Here is a 24,452-nt window from a genome sequence, read left to right as displayed (position 1 = left end):
ATACAGCTTTATACTGGAACATTTAGCAGCAATAATAGGGAGCAGCAATGATTAAAATGCAATTGTGCTAATGGCTAGAGGACAATTTTCAAAAACTATTATTAAAATTTGGATACATTTTCATCTTGGCAGGCCTAGAAAATACAAGTAACAAGAAATGTTTTTTTTTTAATTTATTTTTTTACCATAAGACTTAAGTCTTAATTTTGTTTAAACAATCACTGTAACAAATTAAAACCTTTTGTAACTTCAATACGAAGTTATATACAGCACTTTTAGGAGCAGATTATCTTTTTTACATTGGAGTCTTTAACGACATATTACTGTATTAAAAATCGTTATCGGTTTTGGCTAATAGTTTTTTTCCGGCAATAAAAATAAACTTTACAAATTGAGAGATCAAGCGGGGCAAATTCCCAGTGAGACAGATAATAATGGCATGTCGACATGTTCTCACCTTAAATTCATAAAAAATGGGTCTCAATAGGGACTTCCGCTCTTCTAACAGTTGGGGGCAGGTAGTTACAATATGTATTAAAGTTTTGTCGTGGAAGCCACATAACCTACAATTTTTAGAGGACCAGCTTTTTTCCCATTTTGGTATTCCATCCTTTGTCGGATATCTCCCAAACCGCAATAGCATAAATGTATTCCTTAAAAATTATTTTGAGTGGGTCATCAGGTAAAATTGAGGTTCTAATTTAATAAATGAGTTGATAACTGACCAGGAGTGATTCTTTTTTCTGAGCTCATCCTTATCTAGAAGACTCGATAGTAGAGTGACTGAACGATTTATTGTTTGTTTAAAAACTACTTTACTCCTAACTTCTTCTTCAAAGGTTGGGTACTTAAAATTATATAAACTCTCACTTAAAAGGCTCTCCAACTCCTAGCATGCTCATACCTCGTTATCTCCTGTCAGCACTGGTTTGCAAGGGTACCTTGTTCTGAACGAAACAGAGAATATAGCATTTTTAAAAAGGCAGATTGCCATGCCAGAGATTGCTTTTTAAGACCAAATTCTAATCTGACATTAGCATGTCCTATATGCCTGGCAATCCCAAAGACTGATTTGAAGACTTTTATTTGTATGTCATCAAGTATTTTCACGTCTTTACCATGAAAAATCATTGAGCCATAAGCCAAAGATGGTATCAGCTTTGCTTTCAAGACCTTCAATAGATGTTCATGGTTTGGGCATGACAACTTGTCCCTCAACTTTCTAAAAGCAAAGGACAACGCTGTTGCCTTAGCTTTGAGGTTAATGAAATGCTGTCTATAGGACATTTTATCGTCAAATGTTATTCCTAGGTATTTATAAAATTTCACGGTTTCGATATGTAACCCGTTAATATTCAATTTTTTCTTATCTGTTTTTGTAGCACCTATCATCATTATTTTTGTCTTTTTGGTATTAATTTGCAAACCATTAATGGTGATATAATGATTAAAAGAATCAACTAGTCTTCTTAGGCCTATGACAGAATGGCTTAACAATTGTGAATATTTGATGTCTTTGCCTAAGAAGGTAGGTGAGTGAGCATTATCTTCTTTAAAATGTAATGGTAGGTCAGCCATAAAAAGATTAAAAAGACATGGAGCCAGAACACAACCTTGTTTCAAACCAGTCTTAGTTTTAAGTCGGCGGGTTGTACTTCTGCCATCTCCGACTTTGATCTGAATCCATGTATTGCTATATAACAATTTAATCATATCAAGCAATTGGTTTGGGATACTCCATTCCAAAAACGTGGCCCAAAGTAGATTTCAGGGAACAGAATCAAAAGCGGCTTTAAGAGCAACAAAACAAATATATAACTTTTGCTTTCTATATTTTGCCCTTTCGCCTGGTAAAGTCAGTAAGGTCAAGTTTGTGCTAGTTTATTTGCCTCTTCTGAAACCGGTTTGGAAAGCTGAAATTAGGTATTTTCTAGTGGCCCATTCTTCCAAGTCCTCAAGCAGGCAGCTTGCAAAGATTGCTGCCTCCACGTCTGTTAGGATGATTAGCAGATCATTTGCAGGATTGTCTTGTTTTGTGTATCGGCTGAATTATGCTTCCTTGCCATGACTCAGGGACTGATCCAGATTTAATAACATCATTAAATAAAATCGTTAATACCTCTGTCCAATGCTTAAGATTTGCTTTAAAATTTTAATTTGGAATTCCATTAGGGCCGGGCGCTCCATACGATCTGATCCTGCTTATTGCCTTTTTGACTTGCTCTGTAGGCCATGACTCCTTAACTTGTGGCTCAGCTTGGTCAAAGTGATGGACTTGCTCTATATGCCCTAACTCCTTTACTTGTGGCTCAGTTTGGGCAATATACTGGACATTACCATATTTTTTACCTTCTTCTCTGCTTGATATGTTAATCTTCTGGTAAAGAGTATTGGTGTCAAGCTGTTGGTCCGAGGGTGCAACGTAAAGATTATAAATGAAAGTTGCCCAGCAAGATTCGGTGATATTGGCGCTATTCCCTCTATTGCTACCATTTTCAAGATTGTTTATTATGCCCCAGAATAATTTTGGATTTTGAGTTTTGCATGAGAAATGTAGTTTGGTCCATATTCCCTCATAATAGGATTGTTTGGCTTTCCATATTTCATTTTTATATTGTTTTCGGAGCTTTTTTAACTTATGAAGTTCCAAAGTTTTTAATGCTCCATTCGGTTTTCTGAAAGTTGCCCTTATAGATCTATTGAGCTCTCTTTTTAGGCGAAGCAGCCGATTGGTGTACTATCCTGATTTTATTGTTATCATAATAGAGCCTTTCATTGTTATAGAGGGGGGAAAACGATCCAAAAGTGAGACACAGAAACAAAGCCAAATATCAACCATGGATTTCCCTTCTTTTCTCTCAACCAGTGCTTTTGTGATTGTGAGCTCTAGGAAATCCAATATTTCCTTTTGATTTTTTGGGTTCCACACAAGCCTTTTGAGGCTAAAGGCTGTTGGTACAATTTTCATGGATCTTGCTTCCGGTAGATGAGAGAGTGATAAAGCCAAGGAAATTGATTGTGGTCGCTTTCTATCCTGGGTATTACTTTATACTTGTGAAGGGAGTGTGTCAGCCCCACTGAAATGATAGAATAATCAATGACAGAGAGATTACCTGTTTTTGTTAATGTGGGTATTTGACAGTCATCCTGTAGTAACACGAGGTTATATTTTTTAAGCTGGGAACGGCACATCTGTGTCAGTACTTTAGTTGGTTTATTGACGCTGTTTAGATTAAGGAGATGCATATTAAAATCTCCTGAGATGAGTATCATTGCGTCTATGTGGTTGTGATACAGCACTTTGACTATTTCCCATAGAGTAGAGATTTGGGAAGCTTTATCAGAGTTTTTTTTAACTTAGGTAGACGTTCAGGAATATTATGGGTTGTTTAAAAGCTAGTTTGATACATAATAGCTACGCCAGTTGAAAGTCAATCTCATAATGTTTGATGTCCAAATTCAAAGAAACATAGATAGATAGGGGGAACAACCTTTACAACGCAACTTTTATAACGCACTACCATTACAACGAAACTTTTACAACGCAAATGCATTTACAACGCATGCCATTACAACGCAAGTCTTTACATCGACTTGCACTAGATGGCGTGCTAACATTACAAATAGTGTAGTTTACTATCCCAACACCTTCCCTACTGTTACATGGACTGGAGTTGGAATAAAATATTACACTTTTCTAATGTTAGCACGCCATCTAATGCAAGTCGATGTAAAGACGTGCATTGTAAAAGCATGCGTTGTAAATGCATTTGCGTTGTAAAAGTTTCGTTGTAACAGCATGCGTTGTAAAAGCATGCGTTGTAATGTCATACATCCGATAGATAGACCACCACTTGCACAACCGTAGGCTGCCTTAAGGGATGCAGGGTTCCAATAATCATATTAGCCAATAAGGGGTTCCTTTTCCATGTTCCATGTTTCCTGGAACAATAAAACTCCAAAATCCCTGAAGAAGGTTACTGTATCAGGATCTTCTAAAAGGGTTTTCAGACCATTTGTGTTCCATGAAAAAATATTAATATTAAAGCATTTTCTATCTTTATTTGAGCTCTTTAAGCATCATTCGTGCATGTCAGCTCTCCCTTTTGTTAGTATTTTAGGGAGCCAACTCCAGTCATCACTAAGAGGTATGTCTTTCTTAAGCTCTTCACATACACGAGTGCCTGGTTTGCAGCTTATAATCTTGATCCCGGATGACAGATCTAAGTTTGTTGATTGCCCTGAGGCTCCTTTCAGACCTTCAAAGGGCCTCTTAATCTTGAACTAGTAGTGGATCGCTTGAGACTAAACTGTTATTTGACAAAGTCGGGATCAACAGTGTGGGATATTGACTTTCGCTGATTTTCCATATTTTGATGCCCCATTTCTCAAATTGACTTTTATTTGCTAAGATTTTTCTAATTATGTCTTCTCGAAGCCAAGTTGTAAGAGTCATCTCTCTGTTGATATTGTTATGATCTTGTCTGAATTCAACTGAATCTAAGTCTTCCGATGTTAAATCTTTAAGCTCGGGATTTGCGTTTAACAGTTTCAGAATATTACCGCGATTCAGAATATTATGTGGAACTCTTGAGGTATACTATGGACAAAATGCTAATTTAATAGCTGTATCTGAGAATTCGTTATTCTTTAATTTTTCTTTTTTTTATATTGCCAGTGTTCTCCGATGACAGCTGCATGTCTTGAATAGCGCCATTACCTAGCACAGTAGTATCCGCTATGATTTGTTTGGGGGATACTGTATGTTTGATGTTAGTTGAAATATTTTCTGAAAAGGCGACATAGTTAGCACTATTCCGTTTAACAAAAATTTTCTCTTCACATTGTTGGTCAATTTCTCTCTGGGCCTGATCTTGTCCACTCACATGTGAACTAGATGTTGCAGAAATGTGTGACCTTGTGCAGTCGTGAAACACTTTGGATGGCAGTCATATTGGGTCCGGACTAGTTCAGCCAGCCGTAGTTTCCCTCCGGCGTGATTCCAAGGGTCTGAAGATTGGATATATTTCTTTCGTAATGGACTCAATTGGCAAGTCAGTAATTGTCAATTTTTTTGTTTTGTTGTGAGCTCTCCTTAGTCTTTTTCTTGCTCTTTTGGTTAGACCATCTGAGTTTATATTAATAATTGATGCTTGGTTTGAGGTAATTTATGGGGCATTAGCTTTGCCTGCCGATGTTGGATCCATGGATTCGTTTCCATCATTCAAGTACTGGGGTTTCTGTGGCATATTTGATGTGATCTCTTTCTTTGGGGATTGGTTTTCCCATGCTGCATCATTTGTTTTTGGTGGAGCTATATTTTGTTGGTAAATTTTATAATTATTTGAGCTATATTTATTTTTTGTTGTTAATTTTCTTCTTATCGCAGTTTTTGCCTGTGTGTTCCCAGTTTCGTCTGATGGTCCCATAATTGTGGCTTTAGTATCCGGGTGAGAACCATGGTTATGTTCAGTCAGAACTGTTTTGTTTTGTACAATTCTGTCTGACATCACCTTGACCTCTTGCACCATGGATCTCACAATGGTTGGTACCTCTGAAATTGTATCAATTTCTTGTACACATGTAAATGTTAACAGTTGATTTTCTTTGTCTGATTGAGCTTTGGCTACCAGGTTTGATAGGTGTAGCAATTTAGCATCTATTCTAGCAACATAGACATCACACATAAATTAAAATGTAGTTTGAAAACACTGTAATAATATAGATTATAGCAGGAAGAAGTTTTGACATAGAATACAAAATATCCAAAGGTACATAGCAGACATTATAACTGTACAGTTTCAATTTTGATTAAAAAGGAGATTTCTCCCATTTAGCGAGAGGCATAGAATTGCTTCGTGGTCACCCATAAGAGCTAACATTCTTTTAAATTTAAAGTGGAGTACCATTAAGTGGAGTGTTGTAAAGTGTACTGTCATGGAGTATACGTCCGTAAAGTGGAGTAGAGTGGAGTGAAGTAGAGTGGACTGTGGTACAGCGTAGTGACGTGCAGTGGAATATTGTATAGTGGAGTGGTGTACAGTGTACAGTGGAGTGGCACAGATTGGAGTGTTTTGCAATGGGGTGGGGTTCAGAGGAGTGGGGTAGAGATGAGTGGTGTACAGTGGGGTGAAGTTGGCTGGAGTATCATAGAGTAGAGTAGAGTGCAGGGGAGTGGAGTGGCATAGCATACAGTGGAGTAAATGTTTATATAGTGTAGTGGCATGGTGTATATCACAGTTGCGTGTTGTGCATTAGAGTGAACAGGCGTAATGTAGAACTCAGTAAATTGTTATGAATTGGAGTTGTGCCTTGAACAATACAGTGGAGTGGTCGGTCGTATAGTGTTGGAAAGTGTTTTAATGTGGAGTAGGGTGTTGTAGACTAGGGTATAAGGGAATACAGTGAAGTAGAGGATTGTACAGTGCAATATAGGGGTATCAAGAGAAGTTCAGTGTTGTATAGTGGCAATGAGTGAAGTAGAATCTTGTAGACTGAAGTTGTATAGAGTGGAGTACAGTGTGGTACATTGGGATGGTATAGAGAGGAATGCAGTAGAGTGCCATAGAATGAAGTAAAGTGTTGTTCAGTGGAATAAAGTGTAGGGCAGTCCAGTAGAGTTGCGTAGGATCGAGTGGTGTAGTGTGTTCTAGACTACAGTGGTGTGGAATCAAGTAGAATGGAGCACCATAGTATACAATGGAGTAAAGTGTTGTAAATTGGAATGGTGTGTGGTACAGTGTTCTGGACTGCTGTGTTGTAGAGTGGCAGAAAGTGTCATAGAGTGGAGTACAGTAGAGTGCCATAGAATGGATTCAATTGTTGTACAGTGGAGTGGCATGGAGCAGAGTAGAGTGTGGTACATTATGATAAAGTGGAGTATGATTGACTGTTTTACAGTTTAGTGGTATAGAGTAGCATACAGCGGAGTGATGTAGAGTGTAGTAGTGGAGTACAGTAGAGTACAGTGGAGTAGTGTCTGATAGAATAGAGTATATTATCTGGGGGTGACATAAAGGGTGTTGTGTAGAGTGTCTTAGAGTTTTGTAAAGTACTAAAGAGTAAAGTATAGTGTGTACAGTGTCATTGAGAGGAATATATTGTTGAACAGTGTAGTGCTATTCAGTGGAGTATACTGAGGTACAGTGGAGAGACATAGACTATTGTTGAATGCAGCATAGTGTTGTTGAGGGGAGCACAGTGGAGTGGTGTGGAGTGGAGTTAGGTAGACTGACGTGGTATATAATGGAGTGGCGTACAGTGGAGTGGCATACAGTGGAGTGGCGTACAGTCCAATAGCGTACAGTGTTGTGACGTAGAGTGGAGTGGCATATAGTGGAATAGCATAGACTATATCATGGTAGAGTTGAGTTGAGTTATCTATAGTTGAATTGAGTAGAGTATGGTGTCATAGAGTGGAGTGGCGAACTGTGGAAATGCATACAGTGGATTGCTGTAGAGTGGAGTGGCATAGAGTGGAGTAAGATCAAGTAGAGTGCGTACACTGGAATAGAGTAGAATGGAGTGGCAAACAGTGGAGAGACATACAGTGGAGTGTCATAGAGTGGAGTGTCATAGATTGGAATAGCATACAGTGGAATGGCATGGAGTGGCATACAGTAGATTAGCATACAGTTTTGTGGGATATAGTGGAGTGGCATACAATGGAATAGCGTACATTCATTCCTCGATCATTCTAAGTTGCCACTCTCTTGTTGGTTTGATTATTCACTGCCCCCAGTTGAGGTTTCCACATTCAGCGATGGTCCAGTACAGTGAGTTGAGGGAAGTTTCTGCTACAGGTTGCCCTTATCTTATTTTACTTCTATCAAGAACCCAAATTCCAGAGAGCTTTCTAATGAATATGGAACACCTCCAACCCAGAATCTCATACTTTTACACAGGTGTTCTGACAGGGGACCACACATTATAGATTGTGATTGTTTCCCTGTTGCTCCAGTGCTGGCCTATGTACCAGTACCCCTCAGGAATATTTCTACATCCAACCTCTAAATTGAGCAATTGCTTTCCCAAAACTGCATCCTGATGATGACCTTGTCCAAATTGTATGCATAGGGTTGAAACGTTGACACAAAAATAGTGTACAGTTGTTATTTGAATCTGGAGCAATTCACTCTGTGTCCAAGTGTGTACCAATCAATTTTGCATCCTGCAAATGTCACTTTTTATGTACAGAGACTGTATAGTACCAGCACACTTTACCCTCACTTGTTTCACTTGCACTGCACCGTTCCACCATTTGGGATCACCTTTTTACTTTGCAAGATACCTTGAGTTTGAAATTACCATGATCATTTTCTATTGTTGAAGAAACTGAATAAAACTGTCTTGTTTAGAAATTGAAGCATCTTTTGATGGTTAAATAATTTTCTCCAAGGTAGTAGAGGTTCACACTTCCCCTTTGAGGGACCACTGTTTTTCTTTGTTGCTTGATTATCCAGGTCTCACGGTTTCTGGGTTGCCCCTTATTCTTGTACATACATATTTAACTTTTGTAAAGGTAGTCATAAGCCAATCACCTAATGACTTGTCATTGTTATGTATCACAGTACTTTCATGAAGGTTTTGTGAAATACTGCAAAAGTTTGCAAAAATAAAGATACAATGGATATCAATAGGTTTAAATGCCTTATAACTTAAAAAATACTTAGTCTACTGTAGTATTCAGAGACGGCATCCCTATGAAGCCAATAGGGGAATGTTGATGACATCCCTATGATGTCAGGAGTAGAATCTTGAGGGAGAGGTTCTGGAGGAGTTGGAGAGAGACAGTTAACCAGGATGGCTGGCTGGGGTCATTACTCCTGTACATGATTTATTGTAATGTAAATCTTATCTTTGGATTTATCCTTTTGTTTGTGTTATCAACTTGACATTGACCTCAACAATCACAGATCTATCAGTGCTCAACTCGAGGGTTGTGTTGATGATACTTTCTCTTTCAACTCAATTTTCCCCTATTATAACACATTTATGCCCTGGGCTTTGGAGTTTCTGGTTCCTTTTATGCTCCGGTTGCGCACTTAAGGCCCCAACGGCCATTCTTACAAGAGGTTGCAACACAGGCATGTGTTGCTTCCTATCAACAAGCCTGAGTGCATTGTTAGAGTGTGTGATTCACTACAATCTGCATGGCCCGAGGCATGTTCAAATCTGTGTAGCGGCCCACAGTATGTTCACAGCTGATCAGTGTACCTGTAATCACTTGTGGCATGTTCAAGGCAAGCAGTGTCTCATAGTATATGGTGCTTCTTCATACATAACACGTCTCTACAGTGTGCGCCACCTGCGGCACATTCAAAGCTGCACAGCAGCCCATGGCATGTTCTTAGCAGACTAGTGTGCCTGTAATCACCCGCACAACGTTTAAAGCAGGCAGTAACTCATGGCATACAGTGCTTCTGCAACAATCGGCTCAGTTCTGGTGTATCCTCTTTTCGGATGAGACTATATAGGGTTCTCTGTTTGACCTGTGCCTCTGAAACAAGGCTGGCTCTAACCTCTTGATGTGTCACATGACTGGTGTCAAATAGTTTCTATTGGCTCCAGCTACCGGAGGCAGATTGGCTCTCCTCATGTGCTCTGCACCGGGATTGATCAAAATGTATGTGAAAGCATATTGCCTCTGCTGGCGTTCTCTGCTCCAGAGTGACTTAAACTCTGGTGTGCCCATTTAGCTTGTTTCTTGCACTGGAAGATTGTTTCCCCTTAAAAGTTCAACTTGCTACTCTAAGACAAGGACAGTGTCTTGGTATTATTGTGAATATTCAGGCACATGCATCAATGTAAAAACCGGTCGCAAACAGGCAGATTCTCAAAATCTGTCCCTTTGCGACCGTTATTTTTGCATTTGGGATGCATCATCCCAAATGCAAAAAATCGCAATTTAAGGAATCTCTAAATTGTGATTCCTTAAATTGCAATTGCATTTAAGGAATCCCAAATTGAGATTCCTTAAATGCAATGCATGAAAGTGAAAAAATTAGCGATTTCACTAATAGGGGGAGCAAATTACCATGAAGTTGAACTTCATGGTAATTTGCAAAAACTTTGAATAATGCACTTTTGTGCATTTTTCAAAGTTTCATGTTGCGCACACACATGCCATTAGAGCATGTGTGTGTGCAACATATGTGCACAGATCAATTTCAGGGGTGCAATAGGGTGTCATTTTGACACCCTTGCACCCTTGAAATTGAATGAGCAATTTGCGAGTACCTACTGGTACTCGCAAATTGCTCATGCAATCTCCAATTCATTCCTATGGGACTGGAGGCCCATAGGAATGAATGGGACGGCATTCCTTAATTGCGACTCGCAATTTGCGAGTCGCAATTAAGGAATTTGTAGGAATCGCTATTTTTATAGTGATTCCTAAATGCATAGGCTTTTGCAATTCCTTAATTGCGATTCCTTAAAAATTGCAATTAAGGAATCGCAAAAGTCTTTGTTGATGCATGTGCCAGATTGTGATCCAATTGCTCTTTTGTGGATGTTATATTTAAATATCGGAGACTTGGAAATCTACTCAGTTAAAAATGCAAGGTGTTTGTGCTCCACCTTTATTTTTATTGACTCCAGGTGAACCAGCCATTCTATGGCCCAAATGAAAAAAATTGTTCATGCACTACTCAAGGGTGTGCAGGATGCAATTAAGTGTGGAGAGGAAACTGTCTCTTTTAATACATTGTTTGGGTCCAAAGGGTCAGGAGGTTTATGAACATCTGCCTGCACTTTCTGATGATGAGACAGAAGATTTAAATGTTTTTGATGTATGTATTAACAAACTGGATTTGCATTAAATTCCCAGGGTGACTACGGCTTTTAAAACATATCACTTTGGGAATAGGATGCAGCGGGATGGTGATTCTGTAGAAGAATACATTTCCTCTTTGGGCGAGCTAGATTCCACTTGTAATCTTGGAGGGTCTTTGGAAGAGAGGCTCAATGGCCAGTTTACGCTGGGGTGTATATTGATAAAGTCAAAGAAATACTATGGCAGAAAGATAACCCAAATTTGAAGGAGGATTTGCTTATTTCTTAAACTGGTGAGCATTCCATGGTGTGCCTGGAGATTGTAAGAAAGGGTAGGATTTCAGTTGAAAAAGAGGATGGAGATAAGGTTCATCTGGTTAAGGCTGGTTTTAAGAAGGACCCTACTAAGAAAGAAGATTCTATAAGTGTATAAGAAAAAACATCAAATGTTTTTAATGTGGGAACACCACTCATGGCCACTTTCAAGAATTGCCCAGGGTGGAAAGCATGGTGCAAAAAATGTGGTAAAAAGGGTGACTTCACAAATTGCTGTACCTCAAATGTCTCTGGCAAATAAAAAAAATATCAGCGAGGATAGCTTTGATTCTGACAGTGAATGTGAGGGGGTGGTGTTGCACATCACAGATGGGGGAAAATGAATGCCCAGTTGAGGAGCTGTTAGTGAATGGTAAGCCAGTGAAGATGCTTTTCGAGTAAGGGGATAAAATCACCTTTATTCCCAAGAGTTTCTTTAATTCCAAATTAAGGAAAAAAATTAAATTGTTAAATTCTATTATCAAACCAAAACGTTATGCGTAAATGCCCATAGAGTTGCTAGGATATTTTCTAGGGAGTCTGGAGTTTCTAGGCAGACTAACAGCAGTAAATCTTTACATCTCTCTAAAAGGAGACTCTATTATAGGTTGATTCCATTAAAGGGATTTAAAATTATATTTAAATTCAAATAAATCTCCTTCTGTACGTCAAAAAGAGGTTATTGAGGATGAGGTGATTGTGATAAGAGAGATCAATGGATGTAGTATGAAGAGATTTGTGAAGGATTTTCCCAAGGTATTTAAAAAAAATCTAGGGGCCCGATTCACAAAGGTAAAGTGAGATGAAAGTCTAACTTTACAACTTTCGGTATTCACAAAGAACATTTTCTACTCGTAGATGCCCTTTGTGAATATCAAAAGTCGTAAAGTTGTACTTTTGGTATTCACAAAGGGCATTCACGAGCAGTCGTAAAGGTAGACTTTTGTTTCATATTACCTTTGTGAATCGGGCTCTAGCTTGTTGAGGAAATATGAATTTTTATGGTCAATTGTGTCCCCTATCTTAGACCCCAACGGCTCCATGTACATGCTACAAGTACATGTATGTTCCCTCCACTTTCAGCTATGAAGACGCAAATACAATTGTGTCCAACGTCAACATGACCTCTTTCAGATCCGCCATGAATGGGTCGAATATTCCGTTCCTAAGTATGCCTTGCCACCGTCTTTATATGGTATACTTTTCACGTTTTTCAGCTCTGGCAAGGTAGGCCCTGAATTCTGCCATCGAGCTTTTACTGCCTTCTGCCTCTGAATGCTCCAGCCTGGACCTGTATCTGTATCCATGACCTTTGTCTTACTTCCTGCGCAGCTAACGGTGCCTGGCCCGGCCTGTTGCCTGCCAAAAACTGTATTCAGCCTTCAAGTTATCTGCTCCGCTCCTCGAGAAATGCATTCCTGTCTAGTAGTTTAGGTAAACATCCTTCCAGCTACAGAGCAAAGGGCCCGGCCTTACTGTCTCCGTGCAAGTAATTCATGGCTTCTGTTGCCATGGTAGACCCATGCCCCTCGCTTCTCATGCAGACACGTAGACGCTTATACACGCACTAGTAGTCAGTATAGGATAGCCTCTGCCTGAGAGACCTTTCCTTCCAGATAATACAGTTCCTTAAACACAAGATATTAGATATGATTTGGGACTAGGTTGTTCTGACATCCCAGACTTCTGTCTCCTCATATAGGGCTAAATGTCAAGTCCCCTTCACCCTCCAGTTACACGTCAATCACACGTCATGCTACTGTGCGCGCATCTCTGCCAAGTATTTCTGCTGACTTTGCAGGATTCTCTTATGGATCCACCCACCTGTGTCATCATCATACTGACGTTTCTAGTACATGCCCTCATGCACGCCTATTGTAACGCCTTTATTCATTACGTATGTGTATTCTTATCTCTCTTCTCAGCTGTAACGCCTTCTGCATATGTCTTCACTGTAATGCATTTACTATAAATATGACAACCTGTCAATAAAGTATTGCTCTATCCCTTCCCGAACCTTAGTGGTGACGGAATACGATTGCCTGGTTCGAACCAATTCCTTTGTAAGGAATAAACCCATTTTAAAACCTCAAATACCACGGATTCTGCCTCTTATTTTTACTGAGTTATTCTTATTTAATTTTACCGCATAAATTAAGTCTAGGTAATTAAATTATATTTATCTCATAAAACTCACATCAAATTCCATGCCTAAAGTTTGCAAGGCCAGGAATGTGCCATTGATAGTCGAAGGATTTCCTTTTGAAATATTCAAAGGCAAAAAACTTAATTGTTCTGTCTGCCCAAGTCGGTTCAGCAAAAAGAGAGGTTTTTTGGGTGAACAGTTGGTGGGGGGTGATGTTGATGACAATGAAAGACATCAGATGTTGAAAAGAAAATGTGAGTTTGTTGAATGTCAAGGAAAACAGGGAGAATGTAGTAGATTGGATCAAAATCAAACTTCCGGGGACAAGGTCATGTCAGTCTAAGTTCAGCAGGATGATAAGAGTGGTAAAGTTATTTAAAAATGTGATCAAGACAGAGGATAACAGTATATGAAACTTAAATAGGGTTGCTAAATGCTCACATCCATGTGGTGTCATTTAAAATGCTGAATTCTCAATGTTATATCAGGACAACAATGTATTCATGACTCAGTCTGGGTATGAGAAAGATCTTTGTGTAACAAAGAATCATTCTTATTTGAAGATTATCTCACTATGGGGCATTTTATCAAGTACGGGCGATAATCATCGCCTGCGGCAGATATCTTGCTTTTTTTAATCGCATACTTTCCCCGAGGAATTTCGCATTGTTACCGTGCTATTATTAAGAGTTTGGGAGCAAGCGATATTGGCAGTGAAAGTACACGGTAACTGCCGCTAACATGCGGTAGTGATTCATGCGATACAGTGGTATCGGGGCGTTAGTGCCGATAACATTGCAGCTAACAGTGAGAATATTCCTTAAAACCCCCTTCAAACCCCCTTAAAACACCCTGTATGACACGATCACTGGCACAATTAACCTGGCAGCCGCCTCGCACTCTGCAGCATGAAAAACACTTTAAAATGTATGTAATGCTACCATTAATGTAATGTGACATGCCGGATGCTGTGATCTTGCGTTGTACTGCACAACGGCACCTTTGAACATGTTAAGCGGCTAATGATGCAGCATGAGCTCTACCTCTTTGGTGTCTGTGAGGGAGATCAGGGCTAGTCTTCCTTGTATCACCATGTTTAGTCAGGTTTTAATCAGGTGTTAAAAACCTGCGTTCATCGTGGCTTAGCGCAAATTTTGTTATCGCGGTACAACATTGGTAATAGAGTGAAGTGCTGTTAGCGACTTTTAATGTGTTATTTTGGTTAGGAAGTAGGAACGTCTACCTTGCATGTCATTAGCAATAAACATGCCATGCGATAGAAAAAGCGACAGCTAATGCCTGAAAGCTTGCGCTAACGCATGTTAGCGCAGGCTTGATAATAGGGCGATAAATATATCGCTGCTTTTTCGGCAAAAAGTGCTGCAAAAGCGGCGATATGGCCCTTGATAATATGCCCCTTAATGTGTAAAATATGCAATGTGTGTGTCATGAGAGATTCTTTATCTTGTAAATAGTTTTTTGTTGTTTTGTTGTTGGGAGGAAGGTGTGTGGTATCTAGTCAGGGGTGGAATGTTAATGACATTCCTATGATGTAAGGGATAGAATTTTGAAGGAGAGGATCTTGAAGAGTTGAACAGTTAACCTGGATTGTTGGCTGGGGTATTACTCCTGTACATGAATTAATATACAATATATCTTTGGAATTATCCTTTTGTCGGTCTCAGCAGCTTCACACCTAATTACCTGTAGCACCCATAAGGATCATATCTGCACCATAATGTATAATCCTGCAAATTTCAAGTAAATCTGTTCAGCCATTTTCGCGCTATAAGAGATACAAAAGTCCATAAAAAATGCCTTGGTGGAAAAACGTGTTTTGAGACCCCCTTTTATCTTTGCACCTCTTTGAGTAATCTCCTCGAATGTTTTCATCCTCCACCAACGTAGAGAAAAGCAATATATCTGGAAAGTTTTATGGAGATTCGTCAAATCGGAGCAAAGTTATTAGCGACCACAAATCCAAAGAATTCCTATGGCTGGGAATCCTAAATATAGCTTCAAAGTGGCTACCACCAATTCGGTAATATTTTAAAATATATTAAAATTTTAACACTAAACAATATTTATATATTTATTTTAAAAGTCAAAATCATTTGACTTATTTAGTATTATTTCCTATGGGATGTTATTTGTAGTCCCTGCATCCATTCTTGTTTATGGGAGTGTGATGCAGTAAATGTGAAGGGCCAGGTTTGCTGCTAAACTTAATCTGAGGCAGGGCTGGAGTACATTTTCCACGGTTTTGGGACCTTTTTTCCCAGTTATTTAAAGTCTCTACCTTCATTATTTTCTGTGAGATAACTTCACTCGGCTGCTTCACTCGCAACGCCCGACTCAATCCCAAAACGAGTGTTCAAGCGTTTTGGGATTGAGTCGGGCGTTGAGAGTGAAGCATCCGAGTGAAGGAGTGTGGATTGATTCAGAAAGGCGATTACTCGTATTATCTGGGTGATAACCAGTTGTGAGAAAGCCTGGATTTATTTCAGAGACCGGTACAGAGGGCGTACCCTAGACGCTGCCGGGAAGGTTGGGCCTCCTGATTGTAATATATATGCTCTACATGTGGGAGCTCGCTTGTTCTTATGAGTACAGAGATTTATGTAGAACCCCTGTGCTGAAGAGGCTAATGAAGATAAGGCTGAAACGTGGTCACGTCGACAGACACTTCGAAGGAGGAGTCACAGGATTTCTAGTGATTCTGTAATTTTTCACGTGGCACAGTAGTAGCTAGGTTAATCTTTAGCCTCACAGTGTTTCACGTTTTGACTACCTCTAAGTGGATCACCTACAATTTTTCTAGGGGGACACTATAACGAACAAATCTTTTTTTGGGGGTTATTGGTTTTGATATACATATGTGATGTTGTCTATGTTATGGAATTTGTAATGTGATATATGTTATGTATTTGCTCTTTGAATAGGCGCTTGCCCATGTGTGTTACAAATTGAGTAAGATATATTCAGTGTAATATGAATTATTCCAGAGAGGGTAATTAAATGTGCTCGAGCCATATAATTGTTTAGTATTGGTTCCTTGATACCTTTCTTTTTTCTATATATGATGTACATATTTCAGCACATTCCCAAGGCCAGATATGGTGAGGTGTCAAGAAATACAAATCTGAGTTTAAACCTGTGATTATAAACTATATTTTATGAGTAATTCAAGAGAAGAATAGGAGGACACAGATTAAATTAAGTGCCACTAGCTTGTTGCTGGGGTGTGCACATTTTATCTTCAACAAATATGCTATACCTGTCACTAATACTACGATTTCTACTGATAGTTCATAAACCATTCTGCATCTGGATTTTCATGTTAGAATTGAGCATTTTATGCTCCTTTTAAGTTGGTTTGAGAAAAAGAGATCGCCAATGTCTATCCTGTTGGATTGTGAACCCAAGTGGAACCAGGCTTAACTTTAACTATCAGGAAAAGAGCACATCAATTTTCAACGCTCAAAAGGGTAGGTGGTTATTGGTGATCAAATCTAGGTACAGAAAATCAAAATGAATGATTCTTCAAGGAAAATTCACTTACACACTTTTGCTAAGGAGGGCAGGACACCTCCTTGCTAAAGTAAGCACTCAAACAACTTCCATCCATTGATTCAGTTTGAAGCTCCAAGTGGTGCACTACAAAACAAATACAAATTTGTCAGCAAATGCCACATTAGATGTGTGACAAAACATGTACATCAATTAATCAAATCATCAAACAAATAAGCATACAAAATATGGTTTCAAATTCTTCACTTTTTTACGCAAGTAGCCATTGATGTTTCTATTGCTTTAAAGATAATACATCTGATGGATCTTCATCAGGACAGGCTTTTCTATGTACATCACAATCATTTCCTGTGCAATGGGGTGACAAATTGCATTAATGGTCAGGTAGTTGTGTTGAAATGACGCCATTTGCTCTGCTTCGAACAGCCACTAGCATGAGAAAGGTGCTGATAAAATCTCTCTGGGTGCGTCATGGTTCAAACAATTCTCAATAGTTTACTTCAGGGGTCAAGCACAAGAAGTTCAATTCCAATTAAACACAATTAATGCCGATTATTTCAGTGGAGCAGAGCCAGATAGGAGAAGGCTCAGCCTCCATATTTGGCTGTGAAAATCCTCAGGAGCATAAAAGAGATCGGTGACTACATCGAAGGTTTCTACTTGGGATATGGGAGGTAAGCTTATTGCGAAGTTATTTTGGCCCTGACCCTGACAGAAATTTGTATGTCAGACCGAGCAATTTGAATAGTGATCTCTTGCAGATGGGGAGCCAGTGTAAATCTCTAAGTATGAGGCTGAGGAGGTTTTTGGGGTAGATTGTTAACTATATATGTACAGCTGTGTTTTGGACACGTGTAGTTTGGCGAAAGGGATTAATTGGATGCAAGAAACAAAGCATTTCCATAGTACAGGTGGGTGATAATTAGCGCCTGGAGGAGTGTTTTTCGTAAGCTCACTGGTAGCTATCTAAACATTTTTTGGAGCAAATGCAAGGTGCCAAAACATGTGCCACATACGGAGGCAAATTGGTCTTGCATTGATAACTGATTGTCTAAAATTATGCCTACATTTTATTTAGTTCTAGTCGGAGGAGGAGCCGAGTCCAGTTACGCCAGCCACCAGTCATCCTTCCAGAGACTCTGAGCTTTGCCAAACAGTATAATTTCTGTCTTTCCCCCGTTAAGTTGGAGGCAGATGAGGGACATCCAGATGGCAATCTCTTTCATGCTGGTGAGGAATTTATGCCTGACACTCTCAATGTCTTGCCCAAATGAGATGATCAATTGTGTGTCATCTGCATATGAGAATGTCTCAAACCCATAAGATTTAATACGTTGGGCCAGAGGGGTTACGTGGATATTGAAAGGTGTAGGGCTTAGGGAAGAGCCCTGAAGGACACCTTTGTTAAGTGAGATAGTTCTGGAGTGGAATGTCCCCATGGAGATTGTTTGAAACCTGTTGTTGAGAAAATCTACCAACCAGTCCAAAGCTAACCCCTGCATACTTATCTGCTGCAGACGCTGCACCAGGATTGAATGGGAGATGGTATTGAATGCGGCTGATAGATCCAGCAGGATCAGCATGGCTGATTGTCGATCATCCAGGGCTAGTTTGATGGAGTCAACTACAGTGAGCAAAGTAGTCTCAGTGCTATGGGATGGTCTAAAGCCCGACTGGGAAATGTCAAGTAGGCTATTGCTCTCCAAGTAGGTAGTGAGCTGTTTATTAACATGTGTCTCCTTTGTCCTCCCCAACAAGGGTAGGAGAGATATTGGGCGGTAGATTGGGGGCTCTTACAAAATGTGTGAAAAGATATTGCCCACATTTGTGTGTGCCCCCATGGTGTCCATCTTGGAAGGCAGTTTGTTGAATACATTTTAACAAATCCTGAGAAAAGATTGCCTGGGTTGATGCATGCACATCTGAGTAACAGTTTTTATTAGGGCTTGCTAAAAGAATTTAAGATGGTTGCCTGTCAGATTAGTAGGAGACAAACAAAATAAAGTAAACAAGGGGGCAGGTTTTGGATTGAGGACACTGGTCTGGGGAAAGGAGGGTGAAGAGAGAGGGGATGAGAGAGGAGTGAAAGAAGGGAGAGAGGGAGAAACAATAGTCCCTCCCATACACTGCAAAGTCTGACATCAGCAGAAGGAGAATACATCGTCCGCCAAAACACTGTAAGATCGAAATCGTCTTGGACGAGACAAGCACAAGAACAGGGAGGAGAGGCTTCTATTCAGGAGCATGGAAGTGATCTGGACAACAAAGCCATTCAATCACTAACAAGAGAATAACCCAAAATCACACTCTGAGGATTTTTAACTAAACGGAAACAATAAGTCTCCAACTAACAGCTAAATCCAGGAAATTAGGATCTCAAAACGCTAATTTAAGTGCTGAATTAATTACTATGTTAAAAATGTATTATCATGTATTCATCCTTTCCCTACTTGCTGCCAGCTAAGGTGGCAATAACAGTCACAGTACTGGAGGGGACCATATCAAGAGGGTCATTAGAATATAGAATGTCCTTTCAGTTACCTTGTTGCTGTCTATTGTGCCTCTCATCTTTCAGAGACAGAAATCAGAATGCCAGCTGATGGGAGTGGCCTGTCATTCAAACATGGGTGTTATACAGATCTACTTAATTCCTCAAACGTAGTGGTTGTGCTGCTGTTTGCAATGAAACACATGATTGGATAGTCAAACAATCCAAGGATGGCCTCTATCCACATTGCTGGCACACAGTCTTGCCTGGCATTGGCGTTGCATGCACTATGACTGAGGTTCTTTACCTGTGGTCTGAGGACCCCTTGGTGTTCACAAGGCCTACCCACGGGGTCCACGACTATGTTGCCAAATTCGCAGCAATCGGGCAAATAATCTCCTTCTCGGCCGCCCAATCTAGTGCACGGTGGACGAAAATAGCTGAATTACAGGGAGCAGTGGAGAAGGCTTATGCACAGAGGACCCGGTCATGTCCACAGCAGCTGGAGAAAGCTAGAAAGGCCTTGAGAGACTTTTTTGTCTTAGAAGAGATCAATAGCTCCAGAACCTTCCAACAAAAGATCTATGAGGATAGTCAGCTGGTCGGCAAATTGCTGGCCAGCTCTACAAAAGCTAAACAGGAGGCATCTATGATATTTAAGGTTAATGATCCTAAGACTGGATTGGAAGTAACTAATAGGGAAGAGATTCTGCGGATTTTTCTAGAGCATTTTCAGCAACTTTACACCACTGAGTATCAGGTGGGAGAGGAGATGATACACGAGCATTTTGAGAATGTAGATATTAGAAGATTACCTGTTCCTCGGATCGTTCAATTAAAGTCTGAGATAAAAACTGCTGAGATAGGGGCAGCTATTAAGTCAACGGCCGGGGCCAAGTCGTGTGGGGAAGATGGGTTCCCAATAGAATTTTTAAAGATTTTTTTCAAGAGAATTAATTCCACAGATGCAAAAACTTTTAAATCATATTATGAAGGGGGGCCAGGTTCCTTTGGCCTTCAAAAAGGCAATTGTTATATGCTTCGTAAAAAAGGATAAGAACCCGAAAGACTTAAACTCATACAGTCCTATTAGCCTCCTCAACTGTGACTACAAGATTTTTATGAAGGTATGGGCTGGGCGTTTTTTAATGGTAGCACAGGATGTAATTCACAAAGATCAGGCAGGTTTTATAGCAGGAAGATATATGGCAGCCAATACCGAATTTTTAATACAGGCTCTGGATTTTTGTAACACCAATTCTATCCCGGCCTGTATAACGATGGTCTATGCTGAGAAAGCATTTGATTTGGTGAATTGGAACACCCTCTTCTTTGCACTCCGCCAATTTGGTTTCCCCCCTCAGGTTATTGCAATGATACATAATATCTACCAGGGGGCTCAAGCCCAGGTAGTGATTAATATGAAATGGGCCGGTGTAGTACAGATTAAGCAGGGGACAAGACAAGGTTGCCCGCTCTACCCCCTACTTTTTACCTTTTTTATAGAACCGCTGGCTATTAAAATACGTAATAATGCTGCAATTAAGGCCCCAATCCATGACATGGCCAAATTAAAACTCTTTGCGGACGACATCATTTTATACTTGAAGCCTACTAATTATAATTTGGAAGCGGTATTGAGGGGATTTAGTAAATTTGAGTTAGTTGGGGGCTATAAAATAAACCCAAATAAAACTGAAGTTCTGCTTTTAAATTCAGATATGAATTTTCTTCCACTTTGTCTTAGGGCGCAAGCTGTGAAGTCAGACCCAATTAGATATTTGGGGATATTTGTGTCCAATCAACACCAACAGGTATATAATTTGAATTATGTGAGAATGCTGGAAAAAATAAGGAGAGTTTTAGATCAGTGGTTGTTACTTCCCTTAACCTTAGTGGGTAGGGTTTCCCTTATCAAGATGTCCGTATTGTCGTTACTTACTTTTTTATTTATTAACGTTCGTATTAAAATTAAGACATGTTTTTTTAAAGAAATAGAAACCCTAATTAGACAGTTTGTTTGGGGAAAGAAAACCCCAAGGGTGAAACTTACATCACTTCAATTAACAATTGAGCAAGGAGGTCTATCTTTACCCCATTTAAAAACGTACTATGATGCTGCTTTTATGGACCTATTGGCGGGTCTAATGGCCTCAAAGGGTGTTAGAGATACATTTTTTGTTGAAAAAATGGTACAGGAAACCGGCTCTCAGATTTTGATATTCCTAAAAACCTCCAAATTGCCGAAAACAAATCGGTATAAGACACTTAAAGATTATTCTTTTAGACTCCAGGCTTTTTTTTAAAATGACGGGCTCTTCTGTGCTTCAGTATTTAAAGTTACAAGAATGTAAGAGCCTCGGCCTCCCAATTCAACAGGTCACTTGAAGCACTGGGAAAGTTGCGGGCTTCAGGCGCTAAGTGACTTTTCAATACAGAATAGGATGATCTCTTGGCAAGAGGTGGCATTGAGGGATGAGAGCCAGAGGAGGCCCACCTTTTTTTAATTCCTACAAATCGTCTACTTTGTTAAAAGTATGAAAGGTATTTTTGATACCCCAAATCAACTGGTGATAGCGCTCTTTGGGGCCAAAATAAGTGGGGTAGGGAAATGGTATTGTCTATTGCGAAATCAGGGCCTACTTCCATTGATTGAGAATCATCTGGAAAAGTTGGCCCGTGAAACACAATATACCTTTTCTATCCCCGAATGTGAAACACTATGCCTTCGGGGAAGTAAGTCTCTGAGAGCAGTCAACTACAAAAGGATGGCTTTTCTATCCCGATGGTTGGCCTGGCTTACCCCGAGTGCACTGAAGAAAAGATATTTGGATGCCCAAGATAGGTGTTTTCGGTGTCAGGCCGGTGGAGAAGGGGGTTGGCTCACCATTTTCTTTTTGTGCCCGAGACTGGGGCCTTTTTGGGAGGCAATTTTTTGGGCTCTTAATGGGGCCTTTGAGAAGAGGCTATCGCTGGAGGCTGAAGCCACTCTGTTTGGTATGTGCAAAAATAGAACACTTTAACGGAAGCCGAAGCAAATTTTATTTCTATTACCTGTGCAGTGGCCCGCTCTTTAACTTTACAAAATTGGAGGTCCAGGGAAGTTCCCACTTATGACAAATGGATGAATAAAATGAAAAGGACGCGGGCTTTTGAAGAAACGTATGCAAAGCAGGTGGGAGCTACCAGAAAATTTGAAAAGAACTGGAAGTTTCTAAGTAAGATGGAAAACCCAATAGAGGGATAATACTACTCGGAATCTAGAATTGTCTTGATGGTCTATTGGGTTTAAAATATTTGTAGGATTTAGAAACGTGTTTGCTAAAAGTAAATAGAGATAGTTTTTGTACCATTGTTTGCTACCTGGAAATGATGAAGTTAATGATTTTAGCACGAACGAAGAACGAAGTCTAATATGTCTGCGTATATGTCATGTATTGCCCTCGATGCTCTGCTCAATAACATTTTTTTTTTTAAACAACAAAAAGAAGACTGTGTTGCCAAATTAAATAATATTAAAATTAATACATTACAATTAATGTAATATATAAATAAAGAAGAACAATTGAATATGTGAAAACATTTTCTATATTTGATTCCGAATTCAACCAAACATTTCAATACTGATACTTGTTTTTGTATTTCTTTGCATTGCTTTTAAGGTCAAATCATAGAAATTGCTTTGGACGGGGTCCCCAACTTCCAATAATGACTTAGTGGAGTCCCCGAATTCCAGTAATGATTCAGTGGGGGCCTACACAAGTCAAAAGGTGAGTAACCGCTGCACTTGGATATTAAAAACGGAACCCAATTCCCTCTCTATAGCACAATACAGAGCAAAAAGTACTTGCACATGAAATCATGGGGCAGATTTATGTTGCACTTGCGCCACTTTTGCGCCGCCGTTGCGTCACTTTTGTGACGCAGCAGCGGCGCAAATCCTGCGCCATGGTGCGGGGTATTTACAACGTGACGCATCTGGGAGATGCGTCACGTTGTAAAGCCCTGCGCCACATGTAGGCGTTCCAGGGCAGGTGGGGGCGTTCCGGCGCAGGAACGCCTCCTAAAAGTGGCTGAGTGAAATCTACAAGATTTCACTCAGTCACTTTTAGGCCCATGCTGCGTCAAAACCCTGCGCCTGCTTGAAGCAGGCGTAAGGATTGACCCAGCATTGTACAGATAGGCCCCCCCAGAACATTGCTGGAGCTGCGTCGCGCTTGCGACGCAACTCCAGCAATGCGCCACTTTTACTGCACAGATGCGTCACGCATCTGTGCCGTTTTTGCCCCATGGTGCGCCGCATAATAAATGCGGCGCATCCATGGTGGCGCAGCTGTGGCGCATAATAGTTGGCGCATCCCTGCTGATATGCAGGGATGCGCCAGTTAACATAAATCTGCCCCCAAGTTTTTATTCAAGGTTTTAAAGGGTTGCATCTGGCGTCGTAAACATTCAACCATTTCATTCCATTGGATATTTAATTACTGCATCCCATTAGTTTCCTTCAAATCACATTAGTGCACAAGAAATCATTGATTTCTCCTTATCTGCAGTTTCAATACTGTATTTTAAAAATACCCACACTGTCTTTGTAGCCTCCTACATATTGATAGAGGATTTTCTTTTATCCCGGTCCTCGGGAAATGTTCAGCCATCCGTTCATTGCTGCTTTAATACGTACATTCTTGCTGACCTGTATCAGCTTGCAAAGTTTACATCTGTAAAGGGTGGCGACTTGTAATTGAAGTATGCTGTTTATGACAGAAGAGTTCTTTTTAATCGGCGCCAAGACATACGTCTGACTGGCGTGTCCTTTACCTTGATTGACACCTGCTGCAGGAGCGCATCTAAACTCTCTTAAACACACCAGAGAGCTGCCCGCCGCAATCTTAAGTGAATCAAAAGCAAACACCCTTGCTCGCCAAATTGCGGGATTTCGTCAAATATGACAGGCAGTTGGAAGAAATAAGACTTTTGTTGTATCTTCGTGTTTTGTAAAAGGGAACAATGCGGGCCTTTATCAAGTTCTAAATTCAATTTCTACCATGTTGTTGTTTTGAAAGTGAATCGAAAGGAGAAAAAATATTTTTCTTGTAGTTCTGATTGTGTGCGTTGCTGCTCTCTCCTTTTCATCATACGGACTCCAGATCATGCATGCTGCGTTCCCAGAATCGTTGTAACCCATGCAATGTTTAC

Source organism: Triturus cristatus, chromosome 5_1 (genome assembly GCF_964204655.1).
Source record: "Triturus cristatus chromosome 5_1, aTriCri1.1, whole genome shotgun sequence".
Classification (NCBI taxonomy): Eukaryota; Metazoa; Chordata; class Amphibia; order Caudata; family Salamandridae; genus Triturus; species Triturus cristatus.
The sequence above is the reverse complement of the archived record's forward strand: the minus strand, read 5'-3'. Positions refer to the sequence as shown.